We start from the raw sequence: 23442 nt of genomic DNA on the forward strand, positions 1-23442 counted from the left end.
AGTTCAAACCTGTGTTGTTCAAAGTTTGAGTCTGATTTACCTAATTTTCATGGAGAGAGTTTTTAGATTTACAAGTTGAAAAAATAAATTCTTAAAGTGTTACATAGTTCTTAGGAAAAAAGGAACCAATTTCAGACACTACTCTTTGTACTCATTACTAAATATTGGCAGGATAAAGAGTCATTTAGAATTTTTAATGTGTAAAATTGAAGAAAATTATTGGACATTTTGAACTAGTAGAGTCTAAATTGATGAGCTTTTACCATTAATGGGGGTCAGGATATGCTACTCCATAATATTTTAAGCTAAAGGAATTTGAGAAAACAGCAGAAGTAGGAAAGTCACTCTCTGCCCTCCTGCCCTTCCCTGAAGGAGGTCGTAAGACCCACATTTGAGATATGCGCTCTCTATGCCTGGAGGAATGGAACATCCTCCTTTCTGAGGACACCGGGTCACAGAGGAGAAGCTGAGTCAGTAGGCCTTGCTAAGTTTCCCCCAGTTTATTGCCATTAGATCATACTTTTTAATTCAATTGTACTTCTCCACAACTATCCACTTCTTCATCAAACATAGCATAAAAATACACAGGTTTACATGTTTATTTGGGTCATTATTTTCTTATAAAAGGTCCCATGTCTCATAAAACTTCTATTAAATAAATTGGTATGCTTGTCTCTTGTTAATCTGTCTTTTTTATGGAGTTGTCTATAACAATGAATATAGGATGGGTGAGAAAAAGATATTTCTTTTTTCCTACACCATTAAAATTATGCTGTTACTAACAGTTATTTTTGGTACCTGCTGGTGGGCTAAAGAGACCAAGCCCTTCTTTGCATCACATGTACATGTGGGCTTATGGTGGTAGCCACTTGAGGGAGCAGGTAAGGTGTATGGCATCAGAGGCTGTGTCTCAGCTTCCTAGCTTGACCTTGAGTGATCCTGTGTGTTTTTTTTTTTTCCAGAATAAAACAGCACCTTCTTTCCTAGAATTACCCAGTAGCTGATAGAATTAAGAAGATATTGAAAATTTTGCATTTATATGGCATGTTCCCACATTTTATAATGAATGATGAAATTGCATTGAAAAGCTTTTTGCATAGAAATGGATATGTGATTTCATTCATTTTTTCAGCCATATATAATTTTAAGCTTGCGAGACTGAGAGATTGCTAAAAATTTAGCCCACTAGAATTATACTAGTTCTTGCAAAACTTTTTTTTTTAAATAGAAAAGTGCCCTTGGTTAGCATGATAAAAGATTCTAAGTACATTTATCTCATACAAGAAAAAATGAAAGGTTTTTAGAATGTTCATTTGAACATTATGCTTTCTTTCATTTTGACTGTCATTTCCCCCAAAAGATGGAGAGATTACATTCCATGTTTTCGGCTCCTTGTGAAGAATCTGTTCAGTTTCTGGTATCTTTAGGCCCTTCTAGGGTGCTCTATTACTACATGAAGTCTTGGATTTCTGACCACCACAGGCTGGTGGGTGTCCCAGCAGCCTGCTAACCGTTCCCCTAATGGCTTGGGCTACGCTCTCTTCAGAAACGTAAAAATAACTTAGCCACACTTCACTTAGAAGACCAGCTTGTCTTCTTAACTAGGATGGCTGCATTCACAGACCTGCACCATTGAGGCCATTAGAGCCTTAGTTTTATACCCTGCCTCTGTTTGCATATGCCTCCAAGCACACTTCATCCTTCCTCTCCTTTCTCATCTCTCTCTTAATCCTTTTTATTCTCACCTCTTTTATTTACTTGATTTTCAATCAAACACTTTCTAAACGGACTGACTTTGTACCAGGCATTATTCTAATTATCTTATTAAATATCAATTTCGTCCTGACAAACCTATGAGGTGTAGGGGCTGTCTTCGTTCATTTTGTGTTGCTATAACAGAATACTTGAGGCTGGGTAATTTATGAAGGAAAGATGTTTATTGAGCTCACAATTTTGCAGGCTGGGAAGTTCAAGAGCATAGCACTGCACTGGCTGGCTCCCGGTGAGAACCACATGCTGGGTCAAAACATGGCAGAGAAGTGGAAAAGTGAGTGGGTGCATGCAAAGAGATCACTTGCCGATAGAGGAAGCAAGTGAGAATCTAGGAAGCCTAATTCACTTTTATAAGAGCGTACTCTTTAGTAACTCATCCAGTCCCATGAAAGTGAGAACATACTCCTGATGTAAGGCATTCATCTATATATGAGGGATCCACCCCTGTGACCCAAACACCTCCCACAAGGCTCCATCTCCAGCACAACCATGTTAGGAATCAAATTTCAACATGAGTTTTGGTGGGGAAAAACCACATCCAAACAGTGGGAAGACCATTGTCATCACTCCCATTTGGCAGGGAAACTGAGGCACAAAGAAGTTAAGTAATTTGTTAGTGAGTAGTGGAACCAGGACTCAGATCCAAGCAGTCTGATTCCAGATTCTGTGCTCTTAATTACTATGCTATTCTGTTACATTGTAAATTAGCAACCGGACTCCCTAAACATTTTCCAGGAACACCTCTTCTTGCCTTAGCTGAAACTCGGCTCTTATCTGATTGAAATCACAGCTTCCTCTAGGTGAAGGCTGCTCATTTCACCCAATCCCAAATTCCACAGGACCCAGAGGTATCATCCACATTCTCTTAGTTTTCTGTTGCTTTGTCCCTATTCTATCCTCACGCAAAGGTCTTTCCTTATTGGTGGTTCATGTTACCTGGTTTTGTTAACTTCTGCCTCTCTTTTTGCTGTCATCTGAATATTTCCTCTCCTATTTTGAGGATTTTGTTTCATAGCTCACATTGCAATGCTTGCGTCCTTCAGTAGCACGAGCACAATCTGTCCAGCCATCCTGGCACAAAGTGAGCTTTGGAGTCAGTCAGAACCATTTGCATTCCTGTGCAGCCTGTTACCAGCTGAGTGGTTTTAAGCAATTTACTTCACCTCCCAATCCTTCAGTTTCTTTATTTGTACAATGGGCATAATAGTAACCGTTCTGAAAATAAAGTGAGATAATCTATACGAAGTGCTTAGCACAGTACTGGGCACATAGACAATGTTAAATAGATGGTAACTATTATTATTAATGATAAATACTCCATTCCCACTACTGCCATCACAGCTGTTGCTTTTCTTAAAATCCCTTGACTTCTTTGACGTTAGCATCCTACACCCATACACCACTCTGCCATTCATAAGCATATTTCTGAGACCTTAAACTTAGTTATAGCTATCACCACAACTTCCCATTCTAGTTGCCATTTACTTCGTTTCCACTACTGCTAATGCTCCGGAACCTCACCCAGGCTTGGCCTCTTTCAGGACAGCATGGATGTATTCATTCTTAAACTAGACAAGGCCTCAAGGTATGCCATTCTCTTGGTGGCTCTTTCAGTTGTCCTATCTCCTTCTGTTTGACCTGTCTGGGAAACACCGATGGCAGATCCAATCCAGTCATTTGCTTTTTTGCCCCAACACCTGGGCAAAATAAAATCCACCCTCCTTGCTGTAGCCCACAATATCCTCCATGTTCTGGTCCACTGCCTATATCTCCTGCCTTATCATGGTCCTCTCTCCCTGCCCACTGTGCCCCACTTGAACTTGCTTCTTACAGGTACTGGACTCAACAGAGTCTTTTCTGCCATAGATCTTCTGAAAATGCCTGAGTGTTCCTTCTGCTTAGACCTTTTCATTCTTAGGATCTCAAATGTCACCACTTCAGAGAGTCCCTGCCCACTGTGAGTAGAGTATTTTTATAAGTAAGCTCTCTATCACTGTACCCAGTGGGATGCCCTCATAGGTCTCATCACAGGTTGTGATTACCTTATTGTCTATTCGGTTTTTTTTTGTTTGTTTGTTTTGAGATGGAGTCTCGCTCTGTCGCCCAGGCTGGAGTGCAGTTGCACAATCTTGGCTCACCACAACTTCTGCCTCCTGGGTTCAAGTGATTCTCCTGTCTCAGCCTCCCAAGTAGCTGGGATTACAGGCGCCTGCCACCACACCCAGCTAAGTTTTGTGTTTATAGTAGAGACGGAGTTTCTCCATGTTGGCCAGGCTGGTCTCAAACTCCTGACCTCAAGTGATCTGCCTGCCTGGGCCTCCCAAAGTGCTGAGATTACAGGCGTGAGCCACCGTGCCTGGCCCGTTATTGTCTATTTGATTGACTATCTTTGTGGCTAGATTAGGCTCCACGAGGGCCAGGACCATGACTGTTTTTGTCACTAGTGTATACCCAGTACTGTCTATAATGTGTGACACATAAAACGCGTTAAGGCTCACATAATCCCAGCACTCTGGGGGCCTGAGGAGGGAGGATTGCTTGAGCTCAGCGGTTTAAGACCAGCCTAGGCAACACAGTGAGACTTTGTTTCTACAAAAGATAGAAAAAAATTACCTTGGCATGATGGTGCATGCCTTGATTCCAGCTACTTAGATGGCTGAGGTGGAAGGATTGCTTGAGTCTGGGAGGGCGAGGCTGCAGCGAGCTGTGAATATGCCACCATACTCCAGCCTGGGTGACAGAAAAAGACCCTGTCTCAAATAAATAAATAAATAAATAAATAAATAAATAAAAAATAAATAAGTTGTTAACAAGTATTCATCAAAAGAATGAGAAAATGAAGAAATCACACAGTCATGTAGGTTGGCTCTCCTGCAAATGTATGTTTTCCACACTCAGAGCCTTGGCTTGGCAGGTCCACTGCTTCAGCTCAGTTTTTCTCATGTCTACTGTTGCTGCCCCAGCCCCCTGTTTGGAGCAACTGTAACCTTCTACCCCTCTCTCAGCAGATGGCACTGAGGCTGGGATCTGCTCACTTCAAGTCCCTGTGCTTGGTGAACCTATCTGCTACTGCATTTGGCTTTTAAATTCTCATACAGTTTTGGGAAAAGAGGTGTCCTTTATCTAGTTAAGACTAACCCCTTCAGCTGTGTTCTTGGTCTGCTGGACTCAACCAGGATCTTGCTGTACCAGTTACTTCTTCCCTCTCTGTGCTTCTGTGTTTTCAACCCTTTGTCTTTATTACCTCCTTTCCCCCAACTTTACTTGCTCAATAACACCTTTCCTATCCCTAAACAAACAAAAAACAAAGTTAAAAAATCCTAAGAATTAGCTACAGAAAAATCTCTTGATCTTGAATCTCCTGCTAGCTTCTTCATTGTACCTTTCCTACTCAGAATCTTTAAAAGAGTTGCCTGTATTCTCTGTACCTTTCCTACCTAGAATCTTTAAAATTTAAAAATCTTCATTGTACCTTTCCTATCCAGAATCTTTAAAAGAGTTGCCTGTATTATCTGTCTTTAGTTCATTACTGTCCTTTTCTCAAACCTCCTGCGGTCAGTAGGCTATGGCCTACTTCACTGCATGCCACATCATGGGCCCCGATAGCTTTGTAATCGCTGAATCTAACGAATGCTCTAGATTTATTCATACAACTGAGGACTCCCTTCTTTAAATTCTCCTTTTGGTTTCTGAGACACCACTTTGTTTGTTTGTTTGTTTTTCTCTCAATGTATCTTCTCAGCTTTCTTCATTAGCTTATCTCTTTTTTCTTTAAGCATTTATATTTTTAGATTTCTGAACCTGACTCTCTGTTTAACTATGTTTCTCTTTTTTTTGAAATGGAGTCTCACTCTGTTGCCTAGGCTGGAGTGCAGTGGCACTGTCTCAGCCTCCTGGGTTCAAGCAATTCTCCTGCCTCAGCCTCCTGAGTAGCTGGGATTACAGGCGCCTGCCACCATGCCTGGCTAATTTTTGTATTTTTAGTAGAGACAGGGTTTCACCATGTTGGCCAGGCTGGTATCAAACTCCTGACCTCAGGTGATCTGCCTGCCTCGGCCTCCCAAAGTGCTGGGATTACAGGTGTGAGCCACCGCGCCTGGCCCCATGTTTCACTTTTTGTATTTACCATCATGGTCAATCTCCCTACTCTTCCACCAGGAACATCAAGAAATGTAGGTGTCATCCTAAACCCCATCATCAGTCATTTTAGATATTCATAGTCATCAAATGCTGTAAATTTTCTGTCTTAAATATCACTCCCATTCGTTCCCTACTTTCTGTTCCTATTGCTGTGCCTCAGTTCAAGCTCTGTTCATCTTTCACCCATGCTACTGCAATAGTCTCCTGGTCTACAGTCTGCCGCTTTGCTTCCAGACTCTTTTTCTAAAGCACAAAACTAAGCATTTTTATGCTCCCTGCTTAAAAGAATTTATTGACTTACTGTTGGATCTAGGATAAAATCTATTCTTCTTGCTGTGTCATTTAAGATTCTCAGCTCCTTGATTCTTGCCTGTGTATTTAGCCTTATTTCTTGTGTTGTCCATGCTGCACCCATTGTTTAAGATATGCTGAACTACTTAGAGGTCCCCTGAGGCACTGGGCCATGTCATGTCTTCATGCCTTAGCTGACGCTGCTGCCATCCCATGGAAACTTTCACATTCTTCACATGATCAAACAACAACCACTGATCTTTTTTATTTAAAAAAAAATGAGTTTTGGCTGGACATGCTATAATCCTAGCACTTTGGAAGGCCGAGGCGGGTAGATCACTTGAGGTTAGGAGTTTGAAACCAGCCTGGCCAACATAGTGAAACTCCATCTCTACTAAAAATACAAGAACATTAGCCAGGCATGGTGGTGGGTACCTGTGATCTCACCTGCTCAGGAGGCTGAGGCAGGGGAATCGCATGAACCCAAGAGGCAGCGGTTGTAGTGAGCTGAGATGGCACCAATGTACTCCAGCCTGGGTGACAGAGCAAGAGTCCGTCTGAAAAAAAAAAATAATTTTTAACTATAGTAAAATACATATAATATGAAATTTACCATCTTAACTTTTTTTAAACACATAGTTCAGTAGTGTTAAGTATATTCACATTATTGTGCAACCAATCTACGGAATCTTTTTATTCTTGCAAAATGGAAACTCCATACCCATGAAAAACAAATCCTCACTCCCTCCTTCCCCTGGCTTCTGGTGACCACCATTCTACTTTCTGTCTCTATGAATTTGACTGTGTAGCTGCCTCATAGAAGTGAAATCATGTAGTATTTATCTTTTTGTGACTGGCTGATTTCACTTAACATAATGTCCTTAAGGTTCATCCATGCTGTATCATGTCAGAACTTTATTCCTTTTTAATGCTTTATAATATTCCGTGGTATATGTACATACCACATTTTGCTTATCTTGTTATCTGTTGATGGGTTTGTTGATGGACTCTTGGCTATTGTGAATAATGCAGCTATGAACATGGATGTATAAATATCTCTTCAAGACCTTGAGTTCAGATCTTTTGGATATGTAACCAGAAGTGGAATTGCTAAATCATATGGTAGTTTAATTTTTAATTTTTTGAGGAACTGTCTTAATGTTTTCTATAGCAGCTGGACTATTTTACATTCCCACCAGCAGTGTACTAGGGCTCCAACACTTGTTATTTTCTATTTTTTTGATAATGGCCCTTTTTTTTTTAACCCAAATTTTGTATTGATCAAAACAGCTTCATCGTTCTTTATAACAAAGAATTGTTGTAAACTTGAATTTATATAACTAATTAAAACTAGCAAAATAACCAATTTTGTATTCGCTTTACATATTGGAGTTCAACAAAAAAAATTTAATTTTGGGGGAAAAAAAGCTGTATTTCAAAATGTTTAAAAAAACCACCGTCATGGAAATCTTAGGATGAAATGGCCTTCTTAATGGAGAGAGAGGCAGGAGATAAACCATCCAGCAGAGGGCTCTGTGTAAAAACGTTTATGTTTACTGATGTTTAGAATACAGGAACTAACGAAAGGAAAAAAAAGACAACTTCAAAGTGACAGTGAGTTAGGGCCTGCCTGCGGCCAAGGGGGTAGGCTACTCCAGGGTATGCTGGCATGCACTGGCCCCCCACTACTTAATGTCAGTGCCACTAAGCAGAAAACTTGAGGAATCAGAGTGTGAAGACCTTACCAGCTGCTAGCGAGCATGCAGGGGAAGAAAGGGATGTCTGTGTGGCTTCCCCATGAGCTGAGAGCCAGGATACACAGGGCAGGTGGCAAGGCTCCCAATTCAGTTCAGGGCAGGAGGCTGAATGCCCAGGTCCAGGAAGAACAAAAAGGGGATTTTGGAGGTAGGCTTTTTTGTTGTGTTAAAAAAACAGGCACATTACCCATCTCCCTGTGGCCCTTGAGCTGCTGGCCTGGCCCCCTGACCCTTCCCCTCTCCCCACAAAACCAAAATGAATAAGAAGAGAGGTAGAAGATGAGACATTCCAAGGGTGGGGAATGCTTTAGTCACTGGAGCCCGCCCATGAGAGTGAGCCTGGAGAGCACTGGGAAGCACAAGGTGAAGCTGCTGCTCCCCCTGGGGTGGGGTGGACTGAGACAGGGCAGAGCCAGGAGGGTGACCGAGAACATCCTGACTCCAGCAAAGAATCCTACGTAGCAGGAACAGAGGGCCGCAGAGAGCCACTCTGGAGGAAGGAGGTGAGGCTAAGTGACACAGGGGCATGGAAAGCTCCTTGTGGCTGTGGCCTCAGCTGCTCGCTACCAGCTGCCTTGGGCAGAGGCTCTGGCCTGGCTCGCCTCTGGGGGACGGGAAAACTCTGGAGACCAGAGTGGAGGCAGAACAGAGAGAGAAGTGAGCTGCTCTCCCACTCTTTCTAGGAGGACACTGTTTGAACCCTGTGATGACCAGGGCCTGGGCCCAAGGCAAGCAGAATGAATGCATTTCATGGAGAGCAGAGAGAAACTGGGCCCACAGGTATGCCTTGGGGCAGTGTGTTGCTCCTTTCTCCTTGAGGGCCTAGGGCCAGAGGTGGCCAGAGCTGCCACATCAGCTTGTGGCTGCCAAAGGCAGGCTAGAACAACCACCCCAAGGTTCTCTGGACTTGTGAAGGAGAGGAGGAGGAAGGGAAAGGTGGGTATGAAAAATGAAGTGGAGGAGAGAAACAGCCTTAGATATGTCGGGGAGCAGGGGGGTGGCCATATCAAGAGGAGTTCTGGTTCTGGTAGATGGAAGCTTTCTCCTTCAACAGGTCCAGACACAGGTGGCACCTCCAACTTCCTTCAGGGGGCTCAGATATGGACGGAGTGAGACAGTACATTTCGTAGCCATGATCGCAGTCATCACAAAAGCCCAGCTGGTCATCATCTTCAGAGGTGCCGCAGATATCGCAACATTTGTGCTCGATGCACTGCCAGCAGTATGTCTTCACTGCCCCATCATCATGGGGGTGAAATGGAGGCAAGATGGATGCCCTGAGCAGCCACAGTCGAAACAGGACACCAGCTCCTCGGGTTGTCCCATCTTCTTGTTAATCTTTGAGTTCCCCAGGCAGAAGTTACAGTAGTTGTTGGGCAAGGCCAATCCATCAGGACCCTTTTTGGATTTCTGTTCCTCAGACCTCTGGGAAACAGGAGTGGGTGGTTGGGAGTCTTCTTTGTCCTCGCCCTCCTCAGCCAAGTGAGAGTGGGCATAGTGGTAACTGAGGCCTGGTCGGTTCTTGTAACGTTTTCCACAAATGTTACAGGCATAGGGCTTATCCTGGTCCTCCAGGTTGGAAGCATCCAGCTCCTTATGGGCACTGCCACACCTTTACCCTTGGATTACCCCTTTCCCTGATGCTTGGGAGCATCTTCACAGTACTCATCATCGAGGTCATCCAGGAAGTCATCTGGTTCTAGGATCCGCTTTCGTGCTTGACTGTTTGTCACAGGAAACTTGCCCAGGCTGTCATCATCAACTCGGGGATCTGGGGCACCTCGCTTCTCCAGGGGGTCAGTGTGCAACAGAACCTCTAAACTGCTGCTGTCCTGAGAGATCAGCCCCTCCTTCTTCAGGGTGGAGTCTGTGTCTGGCTTAATAGGTGGGAAGAAAAATTGTGGATCTTCACAGGGGTGGGCTCACCGCTTTTTCCGCCAGTGCTGGGCAGGGTACGAGTAGTTGTCCAGAGGCCAATCCTAGAACCTGGTTACTTCTTCATCCAGCTGTAACAATTGTTCTGGGCTACTCCAGTCTGTGAGGCCAAGAAAGGCAGGCACATGCTGTGCTCAGCACAGAGGTGGGCATTGTAATTGTGGCCCTGCTCCATGGCATCTTTGTAGTACTGCTCCCAAGGAACTTCACTGCATTCACCACCACAGGTGCCATTTTCCTTGCTTCTCTCCCTCCAGTAATGGCCATTCTAATGGGTATGAGGTGGTATTTCATTTGTGGTTTTGATTTGCAATTCCTTGATGATTAGTGATGTTGAACATCTTTTCCTGTGCTTTTTGCCGTTTGTGTTTCTTCTACGGAGAAATCCTATTCAAGCCTTTTGCCCATTTTTAAACCAAGTTGTCTTTTGTTGTTGATTTGAAGGAGTTCTTTATATTCTGAATGTTAATCTCTTATCAGATATACGATTTGCAAATATTTCTCCCACTCCATAGGTGGCCTTTTCATTCTATTATATCCTATGATGCACAAAAGTTTTAAATTTTTATGTAGTCCAATTTATCTGTTTTTACTTTTGTTGCCTGTGCTTTGGTGTCACACTCAAGAAATCATTGCCAAATCTAATGTCTTGAACCTTTCCCTCTATGTTTTTTCTTAAGAGTCTTATAATTTTAACTCTTATGTTTAGATCTTTGATCCATTTCGAGTTAATTTTTGTATATGGTGTAAGGTGTAAGGGACTAACTTCATTTTTTTGCATGTGGATATCCAGTTTTCCTAGCACCATTTGTTGAAAGACTGCTGATGTAGTTTGTATGTTATCCCTTCTCAAATTGTATGTTGAAATGTAATCCCCAATGTTGGAGGTGGGGCCTTGTGGGAGGTGATTGGATCATCATCCTCTTGGTACCATCCTCATGCTAGTGAGTGAGTTCTTGTGAGATCTGGTCATTTAAAAGTGTGTGGGACCTTCCCCTCTCTCTCTTATTCCTGCTCCCACCCTGTGAGATGCCCGCTCCCCCGTGCCTTCTGCCATGGATTGTAAGCTTCCTGAGGCCTCCCCAGAAGGAGATGCTGGCATTATGCTTCCTGTACAGCCTGCAGAACTGTGAGCCAATTAAAGTCTCTTTTCTTATAAGTTATCCAGTCTCAGGTATTTTTTTTTAAAATAGCAATGCAGAAATGGCTTAATACAACTGTCTTTTCTCATTGAATGATCTTGGCACAGTTGTTGAAACCATTTGACCTTCCTGCTGTTATAACAAAATTCCTGGACTGGGTAATTTATAAACAACAGAAATTTATTCATCACAGTTCTGGAAACGGGAAGTTCAAGATCAGGTCACCAGAAGATTTAGTGTTTGGAGAGGGCTCTCTGCTTCACAGATGACACCTTGCTACTGCATCCTCACCTAGTGGAAGGGGAGAACACTGTATCCTCACATGGTGGAGGGGCAAAAGGGACAAAGACAAAAGACAAAAGTGATTTAGGACCCCAAAATCTCTTTTAAGGACAGTAATCCCATTAATGAAGGCAGACCTCTTGTGACCTAATCAGCTCCCAAAGGCCCCACCTCTTAATACCTTTACCTTGGGGATTAGGTCTCAACGTAAGAATTTTGGAGGGACACAAACATTCAGACCATAGCAACCATATATGTGAGGGTTTATTTTTGAGCTTTCTATTCTATTTCATTAGCCTATATATTTGTCTTTATGCATATATTACACTGTCTTGATTACTGTAGATTTGTAGTAACTTTTGAAATCAGAAGTGTAAAATCTCTAACTTTGATCTTCTTTATCAAGATTGTTTTGCTATTCAGAGATCCTTGAGGTTCAATATGAATTTTAGGATGGATTTTTTTAAAATTTCTGCAGAAAATACCATTGGGATTTTGATAGGGTTACATTAAATCATTAGATTGCTTTGAGCAGTATTGGCATTTTAACAATATGTAGTCCTTCGGTTCATTAAAACAGGCAGGATGTCTTTTCATTTATTTGTATTTTCTTTAATTTCTTTTAGCAATGTTTCATAGTTTTCAGAATATGCATCTTTCACCTCCTTGGTTAAGTTTATTCCTAAGTATTTTAAAATTTTTGTATTCCTAATTATTTTATAATTTTATTTATAATGTTGATGCAATTGTTTTCTTAATTTCCTTTCACATTGTATCACTGACCTTTCATAGAGACTTATTTCAAGTGTCACTTTAAAAATAAAGGCCTTTTTTCTCCAAAGTAGAAATGATCATTTTATCCTCTTATCCCCTATATCTCTACTGTAGAAACTATAACAAGTTAGTGTAATTGTTTAGAAATCAAACTTTCCCAACCAGAATTGAAAGGTCTTTGAGGGAATCTTCCATCTTTGTGTCCTCAATTCCTGCCACATAATAGAGATTCAATAAATATATTTTAATACATAAAGCAATGAAAAAAAAGTGTGATGTACACATAAAAGTTTACTTGAAAGAACATTTAACTTTAGGTAGTCTCTCTTCCCTCATTTACATTTGTGTCTAAATCTTTGCATGAGAATTAAACCCAGTCCTGGTGTTCTAGAATCCCCTAAGGGTGATGTACCAGAACTCTCTCTGGCAGTTCACTTGGATTTGCTGGTTGTTAGGATAAGAAGGGACCTGAGAGACAATTTATTATGGTCTCATCACTTTTACTGTCAGTGTTAAGTGATGTGTCTAGGAGCACAAACTAAATAATGGGAGAACTGGGTTGGAGTTAGAAGGCTCAGTCTGGTTCTCTTTATCAACTGTGGTAGAATGAGTAGAATTCCTCTGGCATCAAGATGTATTTTAAAGATGTGCTTTTAAGAATGACACTTAAAAATTCTACTTGTCAGTTTTACACAGTAATCAACTGGAAATATCTATTTAAGATGAGGACTATAAAATTTTTAAATTGAAGTTGGTTTCAGCATTATGTCAGCCTTTATATTGAAACGTATAGTTCAAGTGACTTGCTAAGACTGTCTAAAATGGAACTGTTTAAGCAGTATGTGGATACAGGAATGCTTTAAATGTTAATAGTAATATTATAGGAACAACAAAAACAGCTTTATGGCTTTTATTTCTTTAAAGTTTCAGGTGACAAAAAGTGATTTTAAAATTTTATTGAGATTTTTCGTATTATATGTGACACAATTTTAGCATAACTTACAATAGTAGTAGAAAGTATCTTGCAATTGGAAGACATGGAAAATACTCATGCTTGCTATTGTTTAATTACACATTAGTTTTGTTGTTGTTGTTGTTTTGTTTTTTAAGACCGTGTATCACTCTGTCACCCAGGCTAGAGTACAGTGGTGTCATTCCCTGGGCTTAGGTGATCTTCCCATTTCATCCTCCTGAGCAGCTGGGACTACAGGCATAGGCCATCACACCTGGCTGATTTTTGTACTTCTTTTTTTTTTTTTTTTTGTAGAGATAGGGTTTCACCATGTTGCCCAGGCTGGTCTCAAATTCCTGGGCTCAGGCAATTCTCCCTCCTTGGCCTCCCAGAGTACTGGGATTATAGGCATGAGCCACCTCGCCTAGACCCAAATCAAAAATTGAACATGCCATTTTTGTGACATCCACATACTGAAATAATATATAGAGATACTTGACTTATGGTGCAGTTACATCCTAATAAACCTATTGTAACTTGAAAATGAATTGAATACATTTAACCTACCTGAAAATATAGCTTAGTCTAGCCTACCTTGAATGTGCCCACAACACTTAACATTAACCTATAGCTGGGCAAAAAAATCATCTGGCAACACAACACACTATAGAGTGTTTGTTGTTACCCTTGTGATCCTGTGACTGGCTGGGAGCAGCTCGCTGCTGCTTTCTGGCATTGAGAGAGAATATCATACTGCATATTGCTATCTGGGAAAAGACCAAAATTCAAAATTTACAAGTACAGTTTCTACTGAACACATGTTGCTTTTGCACAATTGTAAAATCAAACAATCATAAATTGAACCTTTGTAGTTTGAGGATTATCTGTATAAGTTTAGTAATATAATGAACTTAATTCCTTTTAGCATTCTAGACTATTCTTATTAATAAACCTCTTTTTGATTATTCTCAAATTGGAGATCATGTGATCGTATAAACATCTTTAACAATATTAGAAAAAGGGAGAAAATAGCAAAAGCTTGGAAAGAAGGGGTAAATATTTATCTTGCAAAAAGGGTATATAAGTAGAAACATGACTTTGTTAAAATTATCTGTTACAGTTTACTTTGAGACAACTTTTAACAACTTCTTTGCATTTTAAGATTATTATGTAAATTTATTGCTGCTACATATTTTAAAGAGTTCACCTAAAGAAAATCTCCTATAGAAAAAAATATGTAAAGCCTAAAAAACAGATAAAGCTGTATTGTTAGGGTTACAAATGTGTTGTTTCTCTATTAAATTGTTTATTTCAGTATTCTTTTATATAGCAAAGTGTCCTTGTATGTAAATATATTTTTCAGTAGTTGTTCTTCAGACAATTTTCATCTTCGGTTATAAGTTATATTATTTAGGAGGCACCCTTACCTGACTTTTTGAAGGATATCTGATGTATGTGTTTTGTGATTTTTGGTTTAGTGCTTGAAGGAATGCCTGTGGTACTGGGAGGAATTAAGCAATCTCAATTATTCATAAGCTTCTCTTCCAGGACTTCCAACTTCTGTGTAAGTTGTTAACACAGATGAAAAATGACATGTAGGTTTCATATTAGTAAAAACTTTTCTCATCCCAAATATGATATTGCTCTAACCATTACCTAATACCCTAAGCAATAGATTATACTACTGTTAGGAATATAAAATCAGTATTAAGAAGTACTTTTCAAAAAGAAGGCATTTTCTTTTTCCCCACTTCTATGTACCTATGGACTATATTGAAAAAGCACATTAATAAAAATCAAAAGTTCTTTGTGACAAATATTATTTAAAACAGTATTGTGAATAAATATCATAAAATACTTCAGACCTAGTGAATAATGAGAGCTGTTGGGTCAAAATCTGAGGTAACTGAAATCAATAAATTGAAAAGTGTTGGCTGGGCGCGGTGGCTCATGACTGTAATCCCAGCACTTTGGTTGGGAAGCCAAGGCGGGCAGATCACTTGAGGCCAGGAGTGCAAGATCAGATTGGCCAACATGACAAAACCCCATAACTACTAAAAATACAAAAATTAGCCAGGCGTGGTGGTGCGTGCCTGTAATCCCAGCTACTCAAGTGGCTGAGGCACAAGTATTGCTTTAACTTGGGAGGTGGTGGAGGTTGCAGTGAGCTGAGATTGTACCATTGCAATACAGCCTGGGTGACGGAGCGAGATTCTGTCTTGAAAAAAAAAAAAAGGAAAAAAAGAGAAAAATGTTTTCTTTAGACTCAGTTGATTTAAGATTGTTATAGCAAATAAGATAATAAATAAACATTAGGTAGTAAAGAACAGTACAAATGCCCACTGTTTTAATTTTCTGTTAACAAAAGTCCATTTCTTATATCCATCAAATTTTTTGATAAATTCAAAAATTCAAATTTGATTTTTTGATGTTGATTGGGAAGTCCTTCTTCTTCTTGTGCTGAAATCTGTCCCATGAGACTGTAACCTCCCAGGAGACCAAAATAACTTTTAGAGTCTCTTTTGTGCAGCCTTCAGCAGATACTGTGCTTGGCACATACAGGGAGTGCTCAGTAGGTAACTGAATAAATGAATTTGTGCTTCCACACCTTTATGCTGTTTGTTTCCTGGGTTGATACAAACATGTTGCTAAATTGCTATTGGAAGCTCCTATATGGGACAATTCTGCAAATATTCGAAGACTTGGAAATTATGCTCTAATCAGTCAAATCTTAGGAACATAGTAAGTTAGTCCATCGTGACATATGTAAAACCATAAGACATCGCTAATATTTGACTGTTTTTGACCCATAAAAGTGACAGTTTTGTATGATTCAGCCTAATATTTCAACATGAGGTTCTTTTAAAACAGTTGTGAATATGCCAAAATAGAGAGGGTCAAAGTTGGGTTATGACAGGGTAGTTGAGAAAAGAGAAGTTTTGGTAATTTATATGAACTCTAAGTTGATAAGTTAATTACAACGATAATTGTTAGGAATACACTCTCACTGTTTCATAACATGCTTATGCTGGACTTGTCTTTCTTTTTTTTTGGCTACCCAGCATCTAAATTTTTTATACCAATCTCTTGTGTTAGTTACATTCTTTCATAGACTTCCTTGCTGCTAGGGAAGGAAAATATGATCTTGGTCTGATGCAGACTTTGAATCAGAAGCTAGCAACTTGAAGAAGAAAAGGACCATGCAGAATTCATCCTTGGGATAGGTGTGTCATCAGTGACAGCTACTACCAGTCCAAGGCCAGTGGGAACAGTTTTGGCCCTTTGTGTGCTGTCTGTGGTTTGGCACCTAATGCTCACTGGGGTGTTGGTACTGGACCTGGGCTCCACCAGCACTTTGGACAGTGCCTGTCTCCTTGGCTTCATGGCCTTTCAGCCTGCCTGGTCCTCTGGTCCTCATGGTGTTTTTTTTTTTTTTTTTTTTTGAGACTTGATCAACTCTGTCACCCAGCTTAGCCTCCCAAGTAGCTGGGGCTACAGGTGCGCACCACCATGCCTGGCTAATTTTCATATCTTTTTGTAGAGACGGGGTCTATCCATTGTTGCCCAGGCTGGTCTCAAACTCCTGAGCTCAAGCAGTTTGCCCACCTCAGCCTCCCAAAGTGCTGGGATTGCAGATGTGAGCCACCATGCCCAGCCAGAAGCTTTTAAGCTTGGTGTAATCTCATTTATTTATTTTTGCTTTGGTTCCCTGTGCTTGTGAGATATAACTCAAGAAATCTTTGCCCAGACCAATGCCCTGGAGAGTTTCTCCACTGTTTTCTTGTAGTAGTTTCATAGTTTGAGGTCTAGATTTAAGTCTTTAATCCATTTTGATTTGATTTTTGTATGTGGTGAGAGATAGGTGTCTAGTTTCATTCTTCTGCATGTGGATACCCAGTTTTCCCAGCCCATTTATTGAAAAAGCTGTCTTTTCTGCATTGTATGCTCTTGGCACCTTTGTTGAAAATGAATTCACTGTAGATGTATTGATTTGTTTCTGGGTTCTCTATTCTGCTCCATTGATCTATATGTCTGTTTTTATGCCAGTGCCATGCTGTTTTTGTTACTATAGCCCTGTAGTATAATTTGAAGTTAAGTAATACGATTCCTCCAGCTTTGTTCTCTCAGGATAATTTTGGCTGTTCCGGGTCTTTTGTGATTCCATGTGAATTTTAGGATTTTTTTTCTATTTCTGTGAAGAATGTCGTTGGAATTTTGATAGGGATTGCATGGAATCTGTAGATTGCTTTGGGTAGTTTGGACATTTTAACAACATTGATTCTTCCAATCCATGAACATGGAATATCTTTACATTTTTTTTGGTGCTGTCTTCAATTTATCTAATCAGTGTTTTATAGGTTTCATTGTAGAAATTTTTTGCTTCTTTGGTTAAATCCTAGGTGTTTAATTTTGTTTGTGACTGTTGTAAATAGGATTACTTTTTGGATTCCTTTTTCAGGTTGTTCACTATTGTCATATAGAAATGCTACTGATTTTTGTATGTTGATTTCATATTCTGCAACTTTACTGAATTTTTTTCACCAGTTCTAATAGTTTTTGGTGGAGTCTTTGGGTTTTTAAAAAATGTAAGATCATATCATCTGCAAACAAGGATAATTTGACTTCTTCTTTTTCAGTTTGAATGCCCTTTATTTCTTCTGTTGTCTGATTGCTCTAGCTAGGACTTCTATTGTGTTGAATAACAGTGGTGAAAGTGGGTATCCTTGTTATGTTCCAGATGTTAAGAGGAAAGGCTTTCAGTTTTTCCTTATTCAGTATGATACGAGATGTGGATCTATTGTATATAGCTTTTATTATGTTGAAGTATGTTCCTTCTATACACAGTTCTTTGAGTTTTTTATGAAGGGATGTTGAATGTTATCAGATGCTTTTTCAGAATCAATTGAAATGATCATATGGTTTTTGTCCTTCATTCTGTTGGTATGATGTATCACATTGATTTATTTGTATATATTGAACCATCCTTGCATCCCTGAAATAAATCTCATTTGGTCATGATAAATGATCTTTTTAGTGTATTGTTGAATTCAGTGATTTTTGCATCAATGTTTATCATAGATATTGGCCTGTAGTTTTCTTTCTTTGATGTGTCTTTGTCTGGTTTTGATATCAGGGTAATACTGGTCTTGTAGAATGAGTTTGGAAGTATTCCCTCCCCTCTATTTTTTGGAGTAGTTTCAATAGGATTGGTATTAGTTCTTTAAATGTTTGGTAGAATTCAGCAGTGAAGACATCAGGTCCCAAGCTTTTCATTGCTGGGAGATGTTTTATTATGATGTTTATCTCATTTGTTATTGGTCTGTTCAGGTTTTGGATTTCTTCATGGTTCAATCTTCATAGATTGTATGTGTCTGGGAATTTATTTGTGTCCCCTAGATTTTCCAATTTATTGTCATATAGTTACTCGTAGCAGCCACTAATGATCCTTTGAATTTCTGTGGCATCAGTTGTAATGTCTCATTTATCAGCTCTTATTTTATATATTTGGTTCTTCTATCTTTGTTCTTAGTCTGGCTAAAGGTTTGTCAATTTTGCTTATCTTTTCAAAAAAACAGCTTTTCATTTTGTTGATTTTTTTTGTATTTTGTTTCAGTTTCATTTATTTCTGCTCTGATATTTATTATCTCTTCTACTAATTTTGGGTTGGGTTTGCTCTTGCTTTTCTAGTTCTTTAGAATGCATCATTAGGTTATCTATTTAAAAGTTTTGCTTTTTTTTGATGTAGGCACTTAAAACAATAAAATTCCCTCTTAGCATGGCTTTTGCTCTATCCCATGGATTTTGTTGGTATGTTGTAGTTCTATCATCATTTGTTTCAATAATTTTTTCAGTTTTCTTCTTAATTTCTTAATTGACCCATTGATTATTCAGGAGCATATTATTTAATTTCCATGTATTTGTATAGTTCCCCAAGTTCCTCTTATTATTGACTTGTAGTTTTCTTCCACTGTGGGCAGAGAAGATGCTTGATATTATTTTAGTTTTTTGAATGTTTTAAGACTTTTTTTGTGACCTAACATATGGTCTATTCTTGAGAAGGATTCATGTGAGGAAAAGAATGTGTATTCTGCAGCCATTGGATGAAACATTCTGTAAATATCTATTAGGTCCATTTGGTCTATAGTGCAGATTAAGTCTGAGGTTTCGTTTTTGAATTTCTGTCTGGAAGGTATGTCCAGTGCTGAAAGTGGGGTGTTGAAGTATCCAGGAAGTATGCAGCTATTATTGTATTGGAGTCTCTCCCTTTAGCTTTAAAAATATTTCCTTTGTATATCTGGGTACTCCAATGTTGGGTGTAAATATGTTTACAATTGTTATTTCTGTTGCTGAATTGATCCCTAAATCATTATACAATGACCTTCTTTGCCTCTTCTTACAGTTTTTGTCTTGAAATGTATTTTCTCTGATAGAATCATATGCACTCATGCTCTGTTTTGGTTCCCATTGGCATGGGATTTCTTTTTTCTATCCTTTTTTTCCCAGTCTGTGTGCATCTTTATAGGTGAAGTGTGTTTCTTGCAGGCAACAGATTATTGAATCTTGTCTTTTTAAATCCATTGAGCCACTCTGTGTCTTTTTATTGGAGAGTTTAGTCTGTTTATGTTCAATGTTATTATTGATAAGGACTTATTCTTGCCATTTTTTATTTGTTTTCTGTTTGTTTTGTGGTCCTCTCTTCCTCCTTTCTTCTTGCCTTTTTTTTAGTGAGGGTGATTTTCTTTGGTGGTATAACTTAATTTCTCAGTTTTTATTTTTTGTGTATCAATTGTATATTTTTTGCTTTGAGGTTACCCTGAGGATTGCAAATATTATAACTCATTATTTTAAAGTGATGACAACTTAACCCTGATTGAATAAACAAACAAGCAAAAAGAAAACTAATAAAAACTTTACACCTTAACTTTGTCTTCTCACTTGTTAACTTTTTGTTGTTCTCTTTGTGTCTTATAGAACTATGTCTTGAAGAGTTGTAGTTATTATTTTGATTGGTTCATTGTTTAATATTTCTTCCTAAGATAGGACTAATCTATACACCACCGTTGCAGTGTTACAATAGTACGTATTTTTCTTTGTGCCTATTATTTCTAGTGAGTTTTGTACCTTCAGATGATTTCTTATTGCTCATTAATGTCCTTTTCTTTCAGATTTTCAGATTGAAAAACTCTCTTTAGCATTTCTTATAGAACAGGTCTGGTGTTGGTAAAATCCCTCAGCTTTTGTTTCTCTGGGCAAGTCTTTATTTCTCTTTCATGTTTGAAGGCTATTTTTATCAGATATACTATGCTAGGGTAAAAGATTTTTTTCCTTCAGCATCTTAAATATGTCATGATATTCTCTCCTGGCCTATAAAGTTTCCTCTGAAAAGTCTGCTGCCAGACATATTGGAGCTCCAGTGTATGTTATTTGCTTCTTTTTACTTGCTGCCTTTAGGATCCTTTCTTTATTCTTGACCTTTGGGCGTTTGATTATTAAATGCCTTTAGGTAGTCTTCTTTGAATTAAATCTGCATGGTGTTCTATAACCTTCTTGTACTTGAATATTGACGTCTTTCTCCAGGTTTGGGAAATTCTCTGATATTATCCCTTTGAATAAACTTTCTACCCCTACCGCTTTCTCTACCTCTTTTTAAGGCCAATAACTCTGAGATTTGTCCCTTTGAGACTATCTTCTAGGTCTTGTAGGTGGGCTTCATTGTTTTATATTCTTTTTTCTTTTGTCTCCTCTGACTACGTGTTTTCAAATAGCCTGTCCTCAAGCTCACTAATTCTTTCTTCTGCCTGTTTGGCCCTGTTATTAAGAGATTCTAATGCATTCTTCAGCATGTCAGTTGCTTTTTTTTTTTTTTTTTTTTTGAGACGGAGTCTCACTCTGTCACTCAGGCAGGAGTGCAATGGTGCAATCTCGGCTCACTACAACCTCCGCCTCCCGGGTTTAAGCGATTTTCCTTCCTCTGCCTCCTGAATAGCTGGGATTACAGGCACGCCATCACACCTGGCTAATTTTTGTATTTTTAATAGAGACGAGGTTTCACCATGTTGGCCAGGCTGGTCTCGAACTTCTGACCTCAGGTGATCCTCCCACCTCAGCCTCCCAAAGTGTTGGGATTACAGGCATGAGACACCGTGCTCAGCCTGCATTTTTCAACTCTAGAATTTCTGCTTGATTCTTTTTAATTATTTCAATATCTTTGTTAAATTTATCTGATAAAATTCTGAGTTCTTCCTATGTTCCAGTTTTCTTGTCTTTAGAATTGGCTTAATAGTATTAGCCCTACCTGTTTTTGGATAAAAAGACCACATGAAAATTTATTTACCCTTGATCTTTAAAAAGTATGAATTTTTCACATGTATGCCAAATGATTCTGTCCTCCTCTTTGTGCATTCTAATTTGATGCTTGTGAAATCATAGCAATGTTATATTGTTAATGTATAGTGCATTTGTTATTGTGCTTATTTTATGTTTTAATTTTTTTATTCAAAAGTAATATATGCTCATTTTAACAATTCTATCCATATATATGTATTATATTTATAACTCTGGTCTCCTCCAACTCTATTTAATTTCAACCCACATCCCAAAGTATTCTATACTATTTTTCCATGTTAGTAAAAACATATAGATCATCTATTTTCTTTCTCTCTTTTATATTCCAGAGAATCATATTATAGATGTAATAACCATGTAAGTTCTCTCTTTTTGCTTAATGGATCATGGCCATCTTCTCATGTCTGTGTGTGTAATTCTAATTAATTTTATTATCTTCATGGTGGTCATATGGTTATTTGTCAACCATTTATTTATTGATGAAGGTTGTTTCCAGTTTGTGCAACTTCAGGAAATGCTTTAATAAATATCTTTTCATAGAATTTCGTATACTGATGCTTTTATTTCTTCGTATTTTCCTAGAATTGGAATTGCTGGCTCAAAATGCTTGTGTAGCCTAAATTTTAATAGTTGCTACCCAGATTATTTTCCATTGTAGTTGCGGCAGTTCTTATTCTGCAACACCATTATTTCTTCATATATTTTCTCTAACTCCATCTCTTTCCCCCTTGTTCAGGAACTTCAGTTACAGACATATTAGACAACTTGAAGTTGCCCCACAGCTTACTGATATTCTATTCTCTGTTCTTTTTTCTTTATGTTTTCTTTTTCTTAGTGTGTTTTATTTTGGCTTCTATTGCATTGTTTTCAAATTTACCAATATTTTGCTCTGCTGTGTCTCACCTGTTATTTCTATCCAGTTAATTTTTCTCAGACATTGCAGTTTCCATCTGTATATAAATTTGATTTGGATTTGGATTTAATAGTTTCCACGTCTCTACTTGTTGGGGTGATCAGACTCAACACCAGGCCGTGGGGGCTACGAAGTCCGGTGGAGTCAAAGGAATGAGAAAAGACAAGTTAAGAGAGAAAGTAGGACCAGGGGACCAACGCTAGTATGGAGGCTGTGAAGGCCCCGAGCTGTGGGAGCCCATGCTATTTATTGGTGATCAGACAAAGAAACAGGTGGTGAGGATGTGGAGGTTGAAAGGAAGCGGTGTATCAAGCGAATGAGTTACAGCTGTGATGGTTTAGCATTTTCTTTGAAACATATGACTACTTGAGATAATGGGAGTGCTAGAAGCAAGGAGCCAGCAAGTCTGGACATATTCCAAAGGCCACGAGGGGTTTTAGACCCTGGACCCCGGACATGTTCCAAGACTCTTTTACATTATGTCAGACATGCAAGCCCTGCCTCAGCTTCTCTCCTAACACTCAGCTTTTCTCCCAACATCTACTTGACTTTTTGAACATAGGACATACAGTTACAATAACTATTTTGATGTCCTATCTACTAATTCTAACCTCTATGTCAGTTCTGAGTAACTTTTGATTAATTGATTTATCTTTTCAAAAATGAGGGCCATATTGACCAGTTAGTTTGCACACCTGGTAGTTTTTGATTAGATGCCAGGCATTGTGAAGTTTACCTTGTTGGGTGCTGAATTGTTTTGTATTTCTATAAATATCCTTGGGCATTGTTCTGGTACACAATTAAGTTACTTGGAAATAGTTTTTTGTTTGTTTTTTTGTTTGTTTTGGGCCTTGCTTCTAAGATTTCCTAGGTGGTACTAAAAGAGTACCAGTCCAGAGTTAATTATTCCCCACTACTGAGGCAAGACTGTTCTTTTTACCTAATGTCTCATGAATCTTGGGGTTTTCCAGTCTGGCTAATGGAACAGTATTCCTGGGCTCCATCTGGGTTTCTCCTACTTATAGAAGGCCTTGGACACTCAAGGATATAAGCTGGGACAATCAAAGGGCTCACCTTTTCTTGTTAGAGTACTAGACACTCTTCCCTCTAATCCTTTTGAATGTGTTTTTCCCCAGC

General features: G+C 39.0%; 1 protein-coding gene and 1 pseudogene across 7 annotated transcripts in view; one reads left to right on the top strand and one right to left on the bottom strand.

Annotated features, from left to right (window-relative positions):
* The window catches only part of AKAP7 (A-kinase anchoring protein 7), a 149166-nt gene that overhangs the window by 40984 nt on the left and 84740 nt on the right, over positions 1–23442 (top strand). The gene's annotated exons all lie outside the window — the stretch shown is intronic.
* LOC100972106 (zinc finger protein ubi-d4-like) lies at positions 8519–10130 on the bottom strand (annotated as a pseudogene).

This window comes from Pan paniscus, chromosome 5 (assembly GCF_029289425.2).
Source record: "Pan paniscus chromosome 5, NHGRI_mPanPan1-v2.0_pri, whole genome shotgun sequence".
Classification (NCBI taxonomy): Eukaryota; Metazoa; Chordata; class Mammalia; order Primates; family Hominidae; genus Pan; species Pan paniscus.